Below are 17,908 nucleotides of genomic sequence, written 5' to 3' on the forward strand. Positions count from 1 at the left end.
TAGATTTTCTTCCCCTTACTCTTGCCCCTCTCCAGCAGAATAAGTCATCTGAAGATTGAGGGTTGAGATTGATTTAAGTGAGCTTGGACATGCCTTATTTTTACCCAGCTGGTGTTGGTTCCCATAGAGACTGTTTGGTGTAGCTGGTGTGTGACAAGGAGTAGAGGTGCCTCCCCTTTCCCAAGCCCCCTCAGGACCTACTGTGATGGTGTGGGATGTACTGAAGAAGTGACAAAGCCACTAGGAGGAAATTCTGGTCTTGAGGAAGCAGGGAGGAGAAAACACCGTAAGTACCACTGTACCATCCAGATCTTGCTTCCCTGAGGGAGCAAGGGCAAAATGACCTGTTTTAGTCGCTGAATTAGTTTGAAGTTTGGAGCCACAGTAATGTGGGGAAGACGATCTTTGTCCAGTTGTTTCGCATGCTGTGTGTCAGTGAAGGACATCACATGGTGGTAGGCACCCAGATGGGATACTTAGGCCCAGGAAAATACTTGTGTTACTGCTTATGTAGCTCTGTGGTGGCCGAGAAATAGGAGTTTTGTTCAGAGTCTTAGCAAACTTCATAAATAGCTAGGGTTCTCCTGAACACTGCAGGAAAGCAGCAACCAAGGAGTCTTTTCCAGGAAAGCAGCAACCAAGGAGCCTTGAAGATTTTGAGGAGGACCTGGAAACTTTTTAGTTGGCTGGTGCCAGTCTGTCTGGACTTGTGTGGGACTGGCTCTTTAACTTCATCTCTGTAGTTGTAGCTCACTACTTCGGGTGTCTGAGGCAGGGTTTTGAGGCAACATGAGTTCTCTGGGAAGAGGTCCAGGGCTGTCCATACTGGACATGGTCAGTGCCAGCCAGATCCACGATGGTCTCACTGCTACAGAACCCAGCCAAGCTTGTTGTGGAAGTCTGGTGCCTCTGTGAACACCTGCTTAAAGGACAAAACGTGGGGAATGGGTGAAGAAGACTGATGGGGGGGGGGGAAGTGTGAGGAAGCAGCTCTGCAAGCACTAGGTTCAGAAGAGGAGAGGAAAACTGTGAATCTCCTGGGCTGGGGCAGGTGTAGTCCTGCAGCCTGGGGGAGGTGGCCATGGAGGAACAGGCTGTTGCCTGCAGCCCATGGAGAGGACTGTGTTGGACGTGTGCTGCAGCCTGTGCCGCAGCAGGGGCATGTTTCCTGCTGCTGGCGGTTGAGGGCCCTTGCTGGAGCACCGGGTAAAAGCATCTGTAAGCCTCTGTCCTCCTCACTTATTGGGTTGTGGTGGGCAGGAGTTGGGAATGAAGGATGGAAATTGATCAAAGGAAGATGGGAGTGGAGGGGAGTGGAAGGTGCTTTAGTTTTGCTTTTGTTCTTACTAGCTAAATCCATTTTAATTTGCAACACACTAGTTTCCCTCAAGTTGAGCTGATTTTGCCCATGACTTTCGTTGTTAAATGGTCTTTTTCTTGACCCAAGAAGTTTGTCATCCTCTTTTCTCTCCTGGCTGGTCCTGTTGTAGAGTGGATGTCTGGCAAGGCACCAGGTAGGTCACCAATCAGTGACTTAGTCTATCAGAGGGCATTGAATCTCTGAAAAACCAGGTGTGTACTGGTGGCTGGACATAGTTGGCTAAGCAGAATGATAAATAAGGGTGGAGATGGCTGTACTGTCTGTTAAAATGCTTGTGAGTTTTAGGTGTGTGTGCTGTAATGTTTGCCTGCCTTTGAGATGCGGTTTCTTCAAATTCTGTCACCTAATTAACAAGGAATAAACTAGGCTTTAAACTGGACCAGGAATATGCATACAGGATATTATTAGTGAAGGACTTTGTATTTTCTTCTGTACTCTTGTGCTTGCAAGAAGGGATGGTTGATTTGTGTAAGTAGTGCATTTCTGTATGAGTACCTGACCTGAGAACAGGTTTGTCTTCATTCATACTGGCGTTTGATAAGGCTTTTAAGTGTTTGTGGAGCAGGTATTTCTGACACTCACAGATCCTGTCCTTCCCAAGAGGGAGTCAGAAGTTGGACAGTTTCTTAATTTTTAGGTAGGAAATAGTTCCATCGTATATGACTTGCTCCATTTTTCTTTTATTTGCTAGGCAAAAAAATCAGTTGTTGAAGTTTGTCCTACGAACAGTTTATGGCCCAGGCAACTGTTGTTACTGTCTTGTGTTCACTGCCATGATTAAAGATAGGCAATCATCCTTCACCAGCAGTGACAGTCTTTAAATTGTCTCTGTCTGCTGGGTCTTTGTCCTGTGTTTTGAGCAGTGAAAGAATTATGCTTCATGCTATGTGGTATACTCAGATGCACAGTATTTGCAACTGAAGTTTGCAAGTCAGTCTCTGTTAATAAGTGACTGGATGGTAAAACTTTCCCACTCAGGTGTCTTTTCTTTTTAGCCAGTGATATGCTGATGGTAAGGCCCCATTCCTGTTCATGTCCTGTTTTTCAGTATCCACAGTAAATGAATGATGATCTGAATCTACAGTGTCAGTGCAGAACCATAATAACCAGGAGTGTATAGAAGTGGACACTGATGGTAGGGGTCGGAGATTGACTTTAGTGAGCTGCAGAGGTATATGCCTCACAGATGTGCTGTTCTGGAAGTGTTGTGGCTGTCAGATCTGTGATTCAGGATGCTCTAGGGGTCTTGGTGAGACTCATCCAGCTCCTGGACAATTGACCAGTACTTGCTGCTTATCCCTTTGGGCTGTAGTGGTAGTCAAGGGAAGACTGAAATAAAACAAGTGGACCACAGAGCTCTGGGAGTGCAAGCAAAGGACATGGGAGTTCTGGAGGAGGTCTAAATTCTACAGTTGAAGGATAAGAGTTTTGGTGGAAGTAAATAGGGTTTGTATCAGAAATGGTGTGTCCAGCAGGACCAGGGCAGTAATTGTCCCCTTGTACTTGGCACTGGTGAGGCCCCACCTCAAGTGCTGTGTCCAGTTCTGGGCCCCTGACTGCAAGAAAAACATTGAGGTGCTGGAGCTTGTTGGAGAAGAACAACAGAGCTGGGGAAGGATGTAGAGAGTTAAGTCCTATGAGAAGTGGCTAAGGGAGCTGGGGTTGTGCAGCCTGAAGAAAAGGAGGCTCAGGGGGGGACCTTATCACCCTCTACAACTACCTGAAAAGAAATTGTGTCAAGGTGGGTGTTGGCTACTTCTCCCTGGGGAGCTAGTCACAGGACAAGAGGACGTAGCCTCAGCTGGGCCCAGGGGAGGTTCAGGCTGGATGTCAGGAGCAATTCATTCACAGAAGGGGTTGTTACTTCCCAGGGAGGTAGTAGAGTCACCATCCCTGGAGGTGTTCAAGAAACAACTGGATGTGACACTTAGTGCCACAGTCTAGTTGACAGGGCAATGATCAGTCGAAGTTTGGACTCAAGGTTCTTGGACATCTTTTCCAATGTGAATGATTCTGCGGTTCTAGCTCTTAGGAATATGAATAGTCATATATAGGCTTGATGGTACAAACAACTCGTGACTGAGTTACAGTACAAAAAAGAGGTGTACAGGAGCAGGAAGTGAGGGCAAGACATAGAGAAGCACAGGCAGTGAATAAAGACTGGTGTTAGAAGGAGTTAGACAAGCTGGAGGCCACTTGCGGTTGGTAAAGGATGTTAAGGGCAACAACGTGAGTTTCTACCAATAATGTAGCAGCAGAAGAATAAAAAGAGGAGACTGGGCTTCCGCCTGAATGGAGCTGGTTAATTGCTGGCAGCAGGTAGACAAGGCTGTGATATGCCACATTTTTGCCTCAGTCTTTGCTGACAGGGTCTCCTGAGCTCATTTTGCGTAGGCAGAGGGTGCAAGGCAGAGAAGAGATGCTGGGAGTAGGAGGAAGATCAGGTCTGTGATCTCTTGAGAAATCTCAACTGCTCTAGATCCATGGATCTAAGGGTATTGAGAGAATTGTCTGCTGTCATGATGAGGCCAGTGTCCAGTATTTTTGATAGATAAGACAATCAAGAAGGTTTCTTGCAACTGGAGGAGAACAAGTTTTGCTGCTATTAGAAGTGAGTTCAGTAAGGATTATATGGGGAGCCTCACTATTGTCCCTGAGGAAATCATTGAGAGAGTCATCTTTGAAGTGATTTCTGTGCAAATTAAAACAAAAGTAGCTAGCATTGATTTACCAAGTCTTAGAAATTATTAGGTCTGTGGATGAGAAGTGATAAATGTCATCTGCATTGAGTTGAACATAACTCTTTGTGTGGTTACCCACAGTATCTTGGTAGCAGAATCCTTGAGATAAGACTTAAGTGAACAACTAGATAGGTGGAAGACCGGTAGGATTGTTACAATTGGAGGTCTTGGGGAGTCTGTGCCACCTGTTGGATTTACTATTTAGTGATGTGGGGAAAGGGAGAAAGTTGATCTTCATCGAGTTTGCAGAAAGCAACTGAGAGGCGAGGCTGATGTTCTCGAGGTCAGGGCTGCTGTCTAGAAGGATTAGGGACCAGTGAGAGGAAGGGGCTACTGGGGACCCTATGTAGTTTTGGCAGGAGCAATGTGAAGTCCTGTCTTGGGCAGCCAGAGACGTGGCAGTGATGCCAGGAGGACTAGGGGTAAGAGGCCGTGAGCCTGCTGGGCAGCAAGCTGAGTTGGGCCAGTGAGGCAGGAGAAAAGGGAAAGCTTTTCCTCCTACAAGAACAGCTGGGCTGTGGGTCTGGCTTCCATGGAGATGGTGCTGTCTCCCTTCTTGGAGGGTTTTTAACCCTGAAACATGGCTTATTTTACTGTGGGTGAGATGTGAGTCTGGAGACCTCCTTAAGTTCCTACTGGCCCAAATTCATCTCTCTGCCACTTTTGTCTACAAAATGCACTTACTGGAACTGAGGCATGGCAGTGTTTGAGGCTTACAGAAGAAAGAAACATTGAACCAGAAATACCAGCACAGTGCCTTTCAAGGTGAAATAATTTTTTTTGTGCTGTTTAACAACTGTAACACTGCTTGGACACTCTTCCAGTCCTTCAGAATGTAGACATTTGGGGTGGTTATTGTACAGTTAGTATTGTTACTGCTCTATGAATCTACTTCACATATAATGCATATCATCAGTTAACAGTTTTTCCACAAACTTTTTCATTGATGTTAGTAGAGCCATATGTTCGCTAATTCTGAGGGGCTGTATGCTACTGTTCTTTTGAAATACAAGCATTAAGTAGCCTCTTTTCCTAGGTAAATTGGCTTATTAAAAGAATAAACAATGATCTGCTGGAACATATTTTCCTTGTGGGGATCAACCTGGAGGCAGACAGGCTCCATATTTAGAATTTAAGTAGTTTTAAGAGCCCTCTTGAAGTTAAAAGGATACACCTCTGCATGAACCACTTGAGAGCAGTGGTTGTCTGGAGGCTTTTCTGAAAATCCTTAAGGGCAGTTCTAGGCCAAATGGCAATCCTTTGACAGCTGGAATGACAGGGTAACAATGGTTGTGATTGCCTCTCTATAAGAGGTGAGCTGTAATGAGAGAGCTGTTGGCCAACACTGGCCCAGTCTGTGTGAAGTAGATGTTCACAGGTGTTGCTTCTGTATTGGTGTGAGAGGTTTGCTGCTTTTTTTTTTATTTTATTTTGGAGAACACTGGTCCAGATGGCAAAGGGTGTTTTGAACGCACCTCTAGGAGAATGTGCCTGGTTCAGGCTTTTTCAGAGGCAGATTTTATGTCTTGTGGATCAGGGTAATATGGTGTAGGTAATATCTGTCTGCTTGTTAAAACAGCTTTTGGTGCAGTAGGAGAGGGAATGTGGCTTAAAAGGAGATGAAAAATGGGAAGATTTGGCAAATGACTCAGAAAGCTGTAGTGATCAGAGTAAGCCTGTTCATGCTGCTTTATTTTATGGTGTGTTAGACTTTGATATCCCTGTTCTTCCAGACATAACTTTTGCTGCTTTTCTAGTTTCCTGATTTGTGGCAGTGACTGTGGCATCATATATGGTAACTTTTATAGGGGAGGCAAAAGACTCTTATATGTGCTTTTATGCAACAGGGACTTCTGTATAGCAAATAGAAACTGTGAAAGCTTTGTCTGTAACTACTTATTTTTGACAATAATGCTTCTGGCGTGTACTTCTGTTCCCTGTTATGAGCTGGTAATGTGTGAAAGGCATGCTTCTTCGGCAATTAGCAGTATGTGGCCTACTGGTCACAACTTGTTTGGATCAACAGTGCCTTACTTACTGTCTGTTCTTCTATACTGTGTAGTACTGAGTGATCTCAGGAGGATTAGGGTGCAGAGATACAGTGAATTACTTCTCTGACCATGAAAAGCAGTGGTGGCAGAGGGGGTGTACAGAGGGGTTGTAAATAGTTACGGTATTCCTTCCAGCTCAGATGTTTTAACAATAGCCAGCTGTCCTTGTTCTGTGTTTACTTCACTTTACAAGTTAAATATTTTTGAAGCAATATAATCTGGACAGTTTTCTTAGGCCCTGAAGATAGGAAGAAATGGAATATGTGTTTAAGCAGCTTATGCCAGTGTTTTCTGTGGGACGAACCATGAAAACCAGATAACTACCTGGAGGGTTATAAACTATTGAAAAATGTGACTGTTTTAGTGTGAATAACTATTGGTTGTGCTTCAAATTCTTCACCCTGATACTGATGTGTTCTTCCCTGCCTGCTGTCCTTTGAGTGCACTGTGTATCTCATGTGAGTGGCCTCTAAAGGCACTGAAAAAATAAGGATCATAGAATGGTTTGGGTTGGAAGGGACCTTTTAAAGGTCATGTATCCAACGCCTCTGCAAAGAGTAGGGACATCTTTGGGTTGTTCAGAGTCCCATCTTACCTGACCTTGAATGTTTCCCAACAACTGTCTGGATTAAATCTTGTGCAGTGTGCTCTAGGATGACCCACTTCCAGGAGACTGGAAAGGATGTGGTCCTTTCCAGTCTCACCCATTCTATGAGTTTGTGTTGAAATGTGGCACCTTCTGTCTTGGCCTTTATAGAATTAAAACATTAACTTCAGTTAATGTTTCAGTCTAACAGAATTAGTGGTAAGGCCTTGTGTTCTCTACCTTTCTGATTCCACTTTTCTGAGGAGAAGCCTGTTGGTCAGGATTTAATCCTGAGGGTAATTTTTGTGCATTGGAGTGAAGTAGACCCAGCAGATGGTGGTGGGGCTAGCAAACATCCAGCTGTGCAACCAGCATGTGGGAGTGATGACGTGGGCAAGCTTTCTCTATGTATCCAAGCTGCTGAATCCATTCATGTGAACAATTACAAAGGAAACTTGAGAGGCTTGGAAAGAGGCTGATATTGTAAGGAAGGATAAACCTCCAGAGCTGTGGCAGTCAGATGAAACTCTTCCATGTCCATAGTTAATGCTTGTTCTGTGACTAGATGTTCAGAGGTGATTCTGTCACAGAGGCTGCTCGCTAATACGTAGGAGAGATCATCCATCTCATCCTTTCCAAGTGATGTCAAGAAGGAATCATATAAAAGGAATTCTTGATCACCCTCTTCTAAAATAGCTCACCTGAATTTTCATAAATCTTTTCAGTCCAGTGAATTGTAGGAACTTTTCAACTGAATTAAAAATAGCCTCTTCTCAAAGTCAGTTTCTGTAGTGAACCAGGCTAATGTCATCTATGTGTTAAGGAGAGTGGCACTTGGAATATTCTTAACTGCAAGCAGCTGGCAATCTCTGTGGCTCTTTCTCTAAAAGCACACTTCCCAATAGTTATCTGCAATATATTTTCCTGGAACTGCTGTGCTGTTACTTAATTAGGAAGTGTTTACGACTTACTGTACTGTGTGGGTGTAGCCAGGGCACAGCTTTTTGCTGTCTAATCAATATTTTCCTTTTTTTTTTTTATTACGAAACTCATCTTGCTCAGGCTAAGTCTATCCACCCTTGAAACCCACAGTACTGCTGCTGTGTATCAGTAAAACATCACTGGAAATGATGCAAGAACCCAGACCTGTGCTTGTTGTGTTTCCTTATTTTTCCACATCGCAAATACTTGAGTAGGAAATTGTTCTAATATATAGATTGTAAGTGACCTGGGATTTACACACTGTCCACTCATTTCTGAGAAGTAGATTGTAAGGCTGTCCGCTTTGGTGATGAGAGAAACCTGTGAGGACTTCAGGTATCTGTGTTTGCTGTGGGACCTCCGACCAATTAATGAACTATTGATACAGCAGTTGTGTACTCCTCAGTCCAGTAGCAATAAGCTATTGTTGTTCCTATTAAGGTACTAGCTTAATAAGGTACCATGTAAATCTTCTGCTGAATTAATACAGGATGAATTGAGAAGTTAAATACACACCTGTGGTGGCGTTCTCTCACTTGCCTGACACACTGTGTGGAGCTCCTGGAAGCAGAGGTGGCCTCTTGTGAATCGCTGTGGTTGATTCTGATATGTGTTGTTTCTCATGACAGCTCTTTGCTGGTAATTCAGTGCACTCATTTTTTACATAGAATACAGTTTTGAAATGTCAGACACATTATGCACAAGGAGGCATTAAGAACAGAGTAGAAACAATCCTGGAACATAAACAATGGCTTTCTTAGCCTTACCAGTATCTTACTAGCTTGGCTCTTGCCAATGCAGAGTTATTTGTTTCTAGGTATGATTTTGTTAAGTAGGCATATTTGTCTTTAGGGGTAGGTATGTGGTGAAAGTCAGGTTGTAGACGTTAAGGCAGAAGTAATTAGGAGATGTCTGATTTGAGTGGTAATACTGGACTGTTGTCCAGTCATTTGGTCTGTCAGCGCTTTGAAACACTGTTTTAAAATTTCTCATTATTGCATCCATCAGGATGGAGGGTCAAAGCAAAACCAGTGTCAGTAGGTAACTAAAGTTGGAGGTGCTTGGTAGCTACAGCACTGCAGATGTGTTTGTAACAGAAGAACACAGGAGTGCTCAGTCTAACAAGTGCTCCAGGCAAGAAGCAGATGTGGGTGATAGCAGTGGAATTATTTCAGTGTAACAGTGCTTTCAAGAGATGTTGGTGCGGACTCTGCTTGATGAAGAATTACATAGGCAGGACTTGATACGTGTATGGCAAAAATCCTAGAAAGCCAAAATGGTGATGATGAACTTGCACAGTGGATCAAGCAACAGTTGCTGTTTGAAGCAATTTCCTTCTGCTTCAATTCATTCCTAAGTGTGTTTTTTTCCTTTCTTTTTATAGCTTGCATACAGCTGTTCCTCAACATTGGAGAATTCAGTTCTGAAGCCTCTGTAAAGGCATGTCACATCTTGTCTGTCCCTGGTTCATAAAGACGCTGTCACAAACAGCCTTGAGGAGGTAGCCTGTGCAGTAGAAATATCAGAGCAGAGCTGGGGAGATACTGTTCCTTGTATATCAAATTGGTGTATCCTTATGAAAAAAATTTTGAAGCATAAAGCCTTATTTTTCAAACTTCTTTGCTAAGGCTGTTAATTCATGATTTGCATTGCCTTCCTTAGAAACTAAGGGGTAGTGTTGGTTGGACTCTTTTGAAAAAGAAGGGTTGTCTTGACACAGGTCTTGGATTCACTTACCTGTTTATTCTGGTAACAGTGGCAAGTCTGTAAGCCTGGGGGGAAAAAGTTGGGCTTATAAGTTAAAAATGGGCTATTCTCCTGAGTATAGATGCAATGCTTTTATGTACTGTCTGTGTTCTAGAACGTATTTTATGTGATAAACTGGAAAATGGAATTGCATGGTAAATGGAAAACTGTGCAAAGAACTGTAATCTAATGAGTTCATAATCAGCAACATTGAGCTCATTTTAAATGTTGAATGTTGGTTTACTAAGTAATTTGTTCTGGAGTCTTATGTGTGTGAATTCTTCATCTATTTATACTGGTTAATGGTGTCACACAACTAAATCCTTTGTTTTATTATTAGTGCTTTCCCTAAGAGTCATTTAAAAAGTATTAGTCCATGATGAATGTATGGGTGATATGCCATCTTTCTATGCCAAAATTCATGTGAATTACATCCCAATGCTAGTTGGAAACTTCACTAAAAAATAAAAAAACCTCCACTAAACCAAAAAATACTAAGAGCATGACTTTGGTCTGGGAAATAAGGTCTTGGGTATCCCTTAAAGTTCTCTTTTCCTGTTTCTCATTGCCTTATCTTACCTGTTAAGCATTGTTGCTGTTGACAAAATTGAGGAAGGTAAAAGTTGATGTGTAAGTTTGCCATAATGTATTCCAGTACCCGCAGATCCATTTGGATGTTAATTAAATACAGTACAAATGAATTCTATTTGTAGTGCAAGTAGAATAATAGGATGGCACAGAAACCTCTCAGTAGCTCTTTTTCTAGTTGCAGGAAAACAGAAGGGCACAGATGTGATGTGTTCTTATTGTGTTCAGTGCTGTTTTACTGATTAGAGCTGATGCTAGTAATTAATAAGCCCTCTACTACATACTTTAACTTTTTTAGTCTATTAAAATCTATCAAAGGTACTTGAGTTATATTAGTGACTGAAATGATTCAGATTTGCAGAGATTGGCAGGCACCTCAGGAGAGGTGTTCTGGTTCAGCCCCCAGTTTAAAGCAGGGTCAGTGGAGTGCAGGCTGCCCTGGTCAGTGCCCACTTGGGTTTTGGATGTTGTCTGCTCTGCCCAGACAGGCTCAGTTCTCTGTGGGTGAGTTGTTTGCGCTTGTTAGTATTCACTGTGGAAGTAACTTCTTGTATGTTAAAACATAATATGTTGTCCTGATACTGGATAACTCTAAAAAACATGTCTCAATCTTCTTTACCCCCCCTTCATCTGGTATTTATACTGGTCTTACCAGTAAAGGTAGACTGCCTCAGCTTCTTCCCTGCCCTGTTCAGCATCAGGCCCACATATTTGTAGTCTTGCCTTGCTTTTTCCAAACATCTTTCTTAAGCTGACATAAGTCTCTAGCAATGCTGAGAAGTTGAATTAACTTCAGCAGTTAAAAAGTACAGATTGTGTAATCATCCAAGTTACTAGCAGTTTAAAAAATGCACAGAATGATTTTTTTTTTCCTCCTTCTATATTAAGATATAGGTGCTTACTTTATAAGAGTTTATTTGACTGGTTGGTCTTAATTTTGCTTTTTGCACTCCTATGAACAAAATGAGGTGTGAAGTAAAGAGCTACAAACTAAGTTTTTCTAAAGTACTGAAAAGTTAATGTGCTTTCCAGCTTATCTGAGAGCAGTTAATATGCTTGTATTTAAAGATGCAACTTGGTAGTAGTGCAGAATCTTGTTCACCATGAATATTTACTCCTTTTTGTTTTCTTTACAGGATGCTAGGTTATAGTTGGAGACTTACTGTGGTATAGAGTGACTGGTTGAGTATTTTTTAAGTTAGTGTTTTATTTGTAATCTACTTTCCATATTGTGAATTGCATGAAAAGGATGCAGTAATTACTAGAGATCTAGTTTTGGGAAAGCTCTAGAGGTGCAGTACCAGCTAAGTTGTTTTTTTTTTTTTTTTGAGAACTTGCCTGAAGAATGTGTCTGGTAGGAGCTATAAATATAGTAAGGTCTTTTTGACCTTGTCAGAATGCCAATAACAATCAACTGTATCTTGAGTTTACATTTCATCTCAAACCTTTAGTGGAAAAACCTTGCACTATCTAAGTGGTTGTTTAGATGGGGGGGAAAACTCTGGTGCTGCAGAGGAGTAAAGTGCATTATTTTTCATCAGCAGCATTTTCTAATAAAATGGTGAAGACTCAAGACAATTGATGGCTGAATAAATGTGCACTAGGCTTGTTGTCTTTGATACAGTAGAAGCTATTGCTAAATTGCAAGGTAGACTTGGACCACAGCTGTCTCTTCATGATTTTTTGCAGCCTTTGACTGAAAGTGCTTTGGGGTTAAGAGGTCTTCTGTCTGTGTAGTATTTCCCAGACGTGTTAGAAGACATTGGTTCTGCTATGTTAAGGCTTTAACTGCTAACATGTAATCATCAGAGTCCTAATCTGCATGCAGGACTGATTGAATTGTAGCGGAACCTGAAATCATAGTAGGTGGTTGTTATTTAGAAAGATGGCTGTTTCTTTTCATAAATTTGTGTTTTAGTTAAGAGCTTAATGGAAGAAGCCCTGATTTGTAATGTTCCTTGAAAATCTCATTTGCATGTTGGCATTTATCTTTTCCATTTGTAGTGTTTGCTCTTTCTGCTTGTGTTTTGCATCAGGGATGCTACATGATGGCTTTCTGTCTGTGAACTGATGTGCCACTAAAAATTTCAGATAATACTAAAGGCACAAATAATTTCCTTGTTACAGACATAGCTAGATATCTTTCCTGAGCCAGTTTTCTAGTATCGTTCCTATTTTTGCTAACTCAAGCATTTTATCAACTTAAACTAAATGAATTCTAATTAAAGGGCAAAAATACTAATGATGAGACCAGAAATAAATTTTTGGAAGTCTTTGAGCTCAGCCAGAAGGTTTTGTAGTGCTTCTCCATGTCACCTCTGTAAGAATCACAGAACCATAGAATGGTTGGATTTGGAAGGTGCCTTAAAGATCATGAAGTTCCAACCCCTCTGCTGTGAGGGGTTGCAGCAACCTTGTTGCAACCTTCCACTAGATCAGATTGAATTCCATCCAGCCAGATCTTGAACACTTCCAGGAATGGGGCATCCACAACCTCTCTGGACAGCCTGTGCCAGTGCCTCACCATTCCCACAGTAAAGAATTTCTCCCTAATATCTAATCTAGACCTACTCTCTTTCAGTTTGAAGCCATTTCCCCTTGTCCTGTCACTACAGGACCTTGTAAAAGTCCCTCTCCATGTTTCTTGCAGGCTCCCTTCAGGTACTGGAAGGCTGCAGTTAGGTCACCCTGAAGCCTTTTCAGGCTGAATAAATATGATTCTCTCAGGCTTTCCTGACAGGAGAGGTGCTCCATCCCTCTGATCATATTGATAGTCCTCCTCTGGACTTGCTCCAACAGGTTGATGTCCTTCCTGTGGTGTTGACTGAGGACCCCAGAGTTGGATGCACTCAAGGTGGGGTCCCCAAAGTGGAGTAGAGGGGCAGAATCCTCTCCATCAACCTGCTGGCCACACTGCTTTTGATGCAGCCCAGGATAGAATTGGCTTTCTGAGCTGCAAGTACACATTGCTGGATCATGTCCAGCTTCTCATCCACCAGCACTCCTAAGTCCTTCTTGGCAGGGCTGCTCTTGATCTGTTCACCCCCCAGCCTGTATTGATACCAGGGGTTGCCCTGACCCAGGTGCAGCACCTTGCACTTGGTGTTGTTAAGCTTCATGAGATTCCCATGGGCCCACTTCTTAAACTTGTCCATGTCCCTCTGGATGACATCCCAGGTCTATTTTGATAAGTTTAGCTAATGGTGACGTGTATGGGAGAAAATGGTACAGCATACCAAAGGCATGATGGTTAGAAGCATCTCTTTGTATCTCTGGGAAAACTTTATAGAAAATACCATAGATTTTGGACTGTTACTCTATGAGAGTGTGCTGGATTTGGCTGGATAATTAATTTTCTTCATAGTGGCTGATGTGTGGCTGTTTCAGATTTCTGTTAAACACCATGATAATAGTATTTTTAGAATGTTTCTTGTACTGAGCAGTGCTTACACAGAGCCAAGGCCTTTTCTACTTTCCATGCTGCCATGCTAGGAGGGAGCTGGGGAGTGCATGAAAAGTTGTGGGGAAACATAGCTGGGACAGGTGACCCCAACTGACCAGAAGGATATTCCAGACCATATGACATCATGCTCAGTACATAGAGCTGGGAGAAGAAGGGGGAGGATGTTTGGAGTTAGGTTTCATGTCTTCCCAAGTAACCACTGTGCATGATGGAACCCTGCTCTCCTGAAGATGGCTGAACACCTGCTTGCCCACTGGAAGTGGTGAATGAATTCCTTGCTTTGCCTATGTGGCTTTTGCTTTACTTATTAAACTGTCTCTGTTCACAAGTTTTCTAGCTTCTACTTTTCCAGTTTTCTCCCTGGTCCTGCCAGCAGTGAGCAAGAGACTTGGGGTTAAAGCACAACAGGGAGAAAAATCCAAAGAGTTAAGCCCACCCTTCAATTATCTTTGTCCTTAGTCATCCAGAGTTTGAAACTGAGCTACTGTTTGCATGGGTTGAGCAAGACTGAAATACTTTTGACAGAAACTCTTGTATTGGCTGACTCAATAGATGTTGGCCAGCTTAGCTTTTGTGACACGAATAGGAACTCCTGTGCTTTAACAGGTTTTGACTGAAGTAGGGTTCTTTTGAGTACAAGAAATAGCAAAGGTCTGGTATCTATTTCTGTAGTAAAAGATGGTGATGAAAAGGTAGAAGATGGGTTCAACCTGTGTGTGGCAGTCTTTCAGAGTAAGTCTTCTAGTCTTACAGCTTCAGAAAAACAGGCTCAGTGAGCACATCCAGGCTTGCACGACTCTTTCTTAAGTCTTAAGCTCAGAGGAGAACTGGCCATCTGTTTTAGGTTGTTTATAATAGTCAGTTTTTAAATAAATTCGTTCTGTGCCAAAATTTTGTGTCCTGTGTACCACTTGAGCTGAGCTGATGCAAAGAATAGAAAACAGAATTAAAAGCACTTTGGCAATCTGTACAAAAATGAAGTGTTATAAGCTAAAGTAATGTTACTATTCTGTGCCTCATGCCCATTAACACTTCCAATAAGCTTGAATCATTCATTATGTGAGATTTCCTGGTTGTGAGACAGTGTTATCCCCTGTATGACAGATTGTGCTAAGGAGGAAGGTAAGAGTTTAACTCACTGAAGTAATGGATGAAAGAAATTCAGTATAAACAAATTTGAATGGCAGTAGAACATTTGATGCATGAAAATTACTCTAAAAACTGATTTAACAGAGGGATTGGATAGGGTGGTAATTTGGGAAAGATGAAGTTGATGTAGCATGTTGACATAGCCTGGCATGGTTTTCTTTTCTTTGTGGCTGGGGGTTTTTTTTTGAGGTCAAGTTTCTTTTCAGACACCAGGTGGTATGGTGCACAGGGTGCTGGGTATCTGGTATGTTAAAACTGGATATTGAATGCATACAACTTCTGTGAAGAGCAGGTAGTCTAAATATTTTCAAAGGTAGAATGAATGATGGGTCTGGACTTGCTTATTTTTGATCTCCAGTTGTCTCCCGATGAAAGCAAGTGTTCTTAAAGTGAGATATTTTTTTTGCAGAGAATAAAATTAGGAACTCTTTAGAAGTCTCTTATGTGACAATTTATCTGCTTAGAAATGGATGAGATTGTTAGTACTGGTATATGAAAGGTGAAAGAACCTACGTGAAGAAAAAACTTGTCTGTTGCAGCATTTCTGCTGCCAGAGGTTTATTGGAGCAGTACCATAAGCAAATGGTTTGCTGTAGGTTTGAGACATAAACTGGTGATGCTAGTAATTATCAGTAACTCTTGATACCTGTAAATGGCTGCTGCTTACCACTACCAAATTTTAGATTTCTCATGTTAGTGCAAACACTCTACAGTTGGACTTCTGAAACTTCAAGTGTAAAGAAAGTTGCCTTTTGGTCATGTTTAGAGTTGCGGGTGAAATGTCAGGGGTTATTGTTATGAAAAGACACAAAAGAACTCTAAGGCTGTTGGGGGTTTCACATGATAGTGCCCTTGGTAGTTAACACAGAGTTATGGGGGTTTTGTCCCAGTTTGTATCTTTTGGTGTATGTGTACTGCTTGTAAAAATGCAGGGGGTCATTGTCAAGCTCCTACACTTAGCATGGTACCCTATGGTTCTTTTGTGTAGCAGCAGAGAAAGAAGTGCTCTTAAAGCACCTAGAATGGGGAGAAAAAAGATCTTGGATGAATGTCTTAGCAAAGCCAAACGTGGGTAATGGTATGTTGGATTTGCACTATTAACAACTGAAATCAGGTATAGTTGTGTTCTGCCCACCTTCCAAGGAAACTCCTTGCAAGTAGGTCATGGGGATTGCTGTTCAGGTCTTCTGGATTCTGGTTCCTTGTCAAGCCACTGAAATGGGAAATATTCTAACTGTCATGGCAGGGAGAGCACTCAGATGACTTTTGCCCACAGTGGGAAGTTAGAAAATTACTTATCACTTAAAAACAGAAACAATGTCCTGAAGTTATTAACTCTTCAAAACTTGACCAGAAGGCTCTGATGGTGAAATAGTTAGGGAGTGATAGTAGAAGGTTGAGTCTGTTGCTTTTCCTTTTTTTAAATGGTGTAAATTTTACTAAAGTCCTAAGTTAGCAGCCAGTGGTATCTTATAGAATCACAAAATCGTTAGGTTTGGAAGGGACCTCTAGAGATGATCTAGTCCAATCCCCCTGCCAGTGCAGGGTCACGTAGAACAGCTGACACAGGAATGTGTCTAGGTGGGTTTTGAATGTCTCCAGAGAGGGAGACTCTATGACCTCCCTGAGCAGCTTGTTCTAGTGCTCTGCCACCCTCAATGTGAAGAATTTCTTTCTCATGTTGAGGTGGAACTTCTTGTGTTTTAGTTTATGGCCACTGTTCTTTGTCCTGGTGCTGGACACCACTGGAAAGAGTTTGGCACCATTCTCTTGCCACATGCCTTTGAGATATTTATATGCATTAATGAGGTCCCCTCTGTCTTCTCTAGACTGAACAGGCCCAGGTCCTGCAGTTTCTGTTAAAAATAGAGGTGGTCCAGACCCCTGATCATCTTGTTGTGCTCCACTGGACAGTCTCCAGCTGTTGAGATACTTCCGACTAGGCAGGCTGTAAGGGTTGATAACTGATTTTTAAAGAGGTAAATGAAACTTTCAAATATGTAAGGGTTGGAAATCAGGATTCTGTGTATTGGAGGGCGCCCAGCATCCTAGAGCTCACCTGATGAAGAATTTGTTGATTTCTCACTTATGACTTACATTGCATTTATATGGTTTAACATTTTATATCAATTCTGACTTTGAGTATACTTCTCTTCTTGATGCTTCTTGTAAATATTGATAATGCTAAGTTGTTGAGGCTTCAGTTAATTTTTTTTTAAGCTTTCAGGAGCACCTGTTTTTAGCTAGAAAAACTTGACTAACATTCTTTCTATTTTGTAGTCTTGTGTTTGGGGGACACAGCTTCGTGAGATGGGGTTTGTTTTACAGAGGTGGTAGCAAGAGCATTTACCTCCATAATCCTTTCCCAAATCTTCGTTCGCAAAGCCCAGCCATGATATTGGACTCCCGAGATCCCATGATTATGTGCAGTTGAATCACTGAATCACAAATACTTGGCTGAAAACCAGAAGGAACAAGCAGTCCCAGAAGCAGATTGCTCCTTGAGGTGAACAGAATCTCCTAGGTCAGCTTACACTGGTGCAATTTATTCTGGATCAGGTAATCCAGTTGTGGTAGGCTTGCAAAACAATTGATGCCTCTTTCCTCCTCTTTGCTTCTCAAGTGAGCTCTCTCTGGAAGCTGAATCACTTATACTGCTTACTGCTTCCTTAGTTCTGTTGAAAGATTCCTGCTGCTGCTTTTTTGTGCCCTGTCTCAATAAATGCAGAAATCCACCTTCAAAATCATACCTCTTCGTAGTGCTTCAGAGAAGATTCCTGCTAATAATGTTAGTCTGTGTAGCTAATCCACTTACTGTAATGGTTTCTGTAGAGAAATATAACAAACTGTATTTTGCATAAGCAAATTAGAATGCGACAGACTGGTGTGACAGTTGGGAGACTCAACCACTTACTGTTTTTTAAAATATTGGAAATAAGAATAATTTTTGTGGTTTCTTTTTTCCCCTTTCCCATTTTATATTAGTTTTTGAGTTACCGTTCAAAGACTGTTTCTCATCTGACTCTTTCTCTCTTGGTTTTGGGAACCTGTGGGAGGTGGTAGGGGAAGAAATACTTGCTACTTTTGTGTTGTAAATTGGCTGTGAGGAAGGGCTTCACTGTTTGTGGTTTTTTTTTTTTTTTTTTTTTTTTTTTTTTTTTAATTCCAGATGAATAGAACATAAAGTGGTTTTGGTACTGTGTGAAAAACTAAAGGGGTAGA

At 41.9% G+C, this 17,908-nt stretch overlaps 1 protein-coding gene across 18 annotated transcripts in view; it reads left to right on the forward strand.

Moving 5' to 3' along the window:
• Positions 1-17,908, forward strand: part of ELAVL2 (ELAV like RNA binding protein 2) — a 108,291-nt gene that overhangs the window by 34,400 nt on the left and 55,983 nt on the right. Inside the window, exon 1 of one of the 18 annotated variants that reach the window (XM_051809058.1) lies at positions 17,226-17,245. The exons of the other annotated variants lie outside the window; for them this stretch is intronic. The gene's annotated coding sequence lies outside the window, so the exon portion shown is untranslated. Of the gene's footprint in view, positions 1-17,225; positions 17,246-17,908 lie in introns of those variants that run through there. 18 annotated transcript variants of the gene reach the window in all.

The sequence above is a fragment of the Manacus candei genome, unplaced genomic scaffold (assembly GCF_025592945.1).
Source record: "Manacus candei isolate 608988 ecotype Guabito, Panama unplaced genomic scaffold, ASM2559294v1 h1tg000074l, whole genome shotgun sequence".
NCBI lineage: Eukaryota > Metazoa > Chordata > Aves > Passeriformes > Pipridae > Manacus > Manacus candei.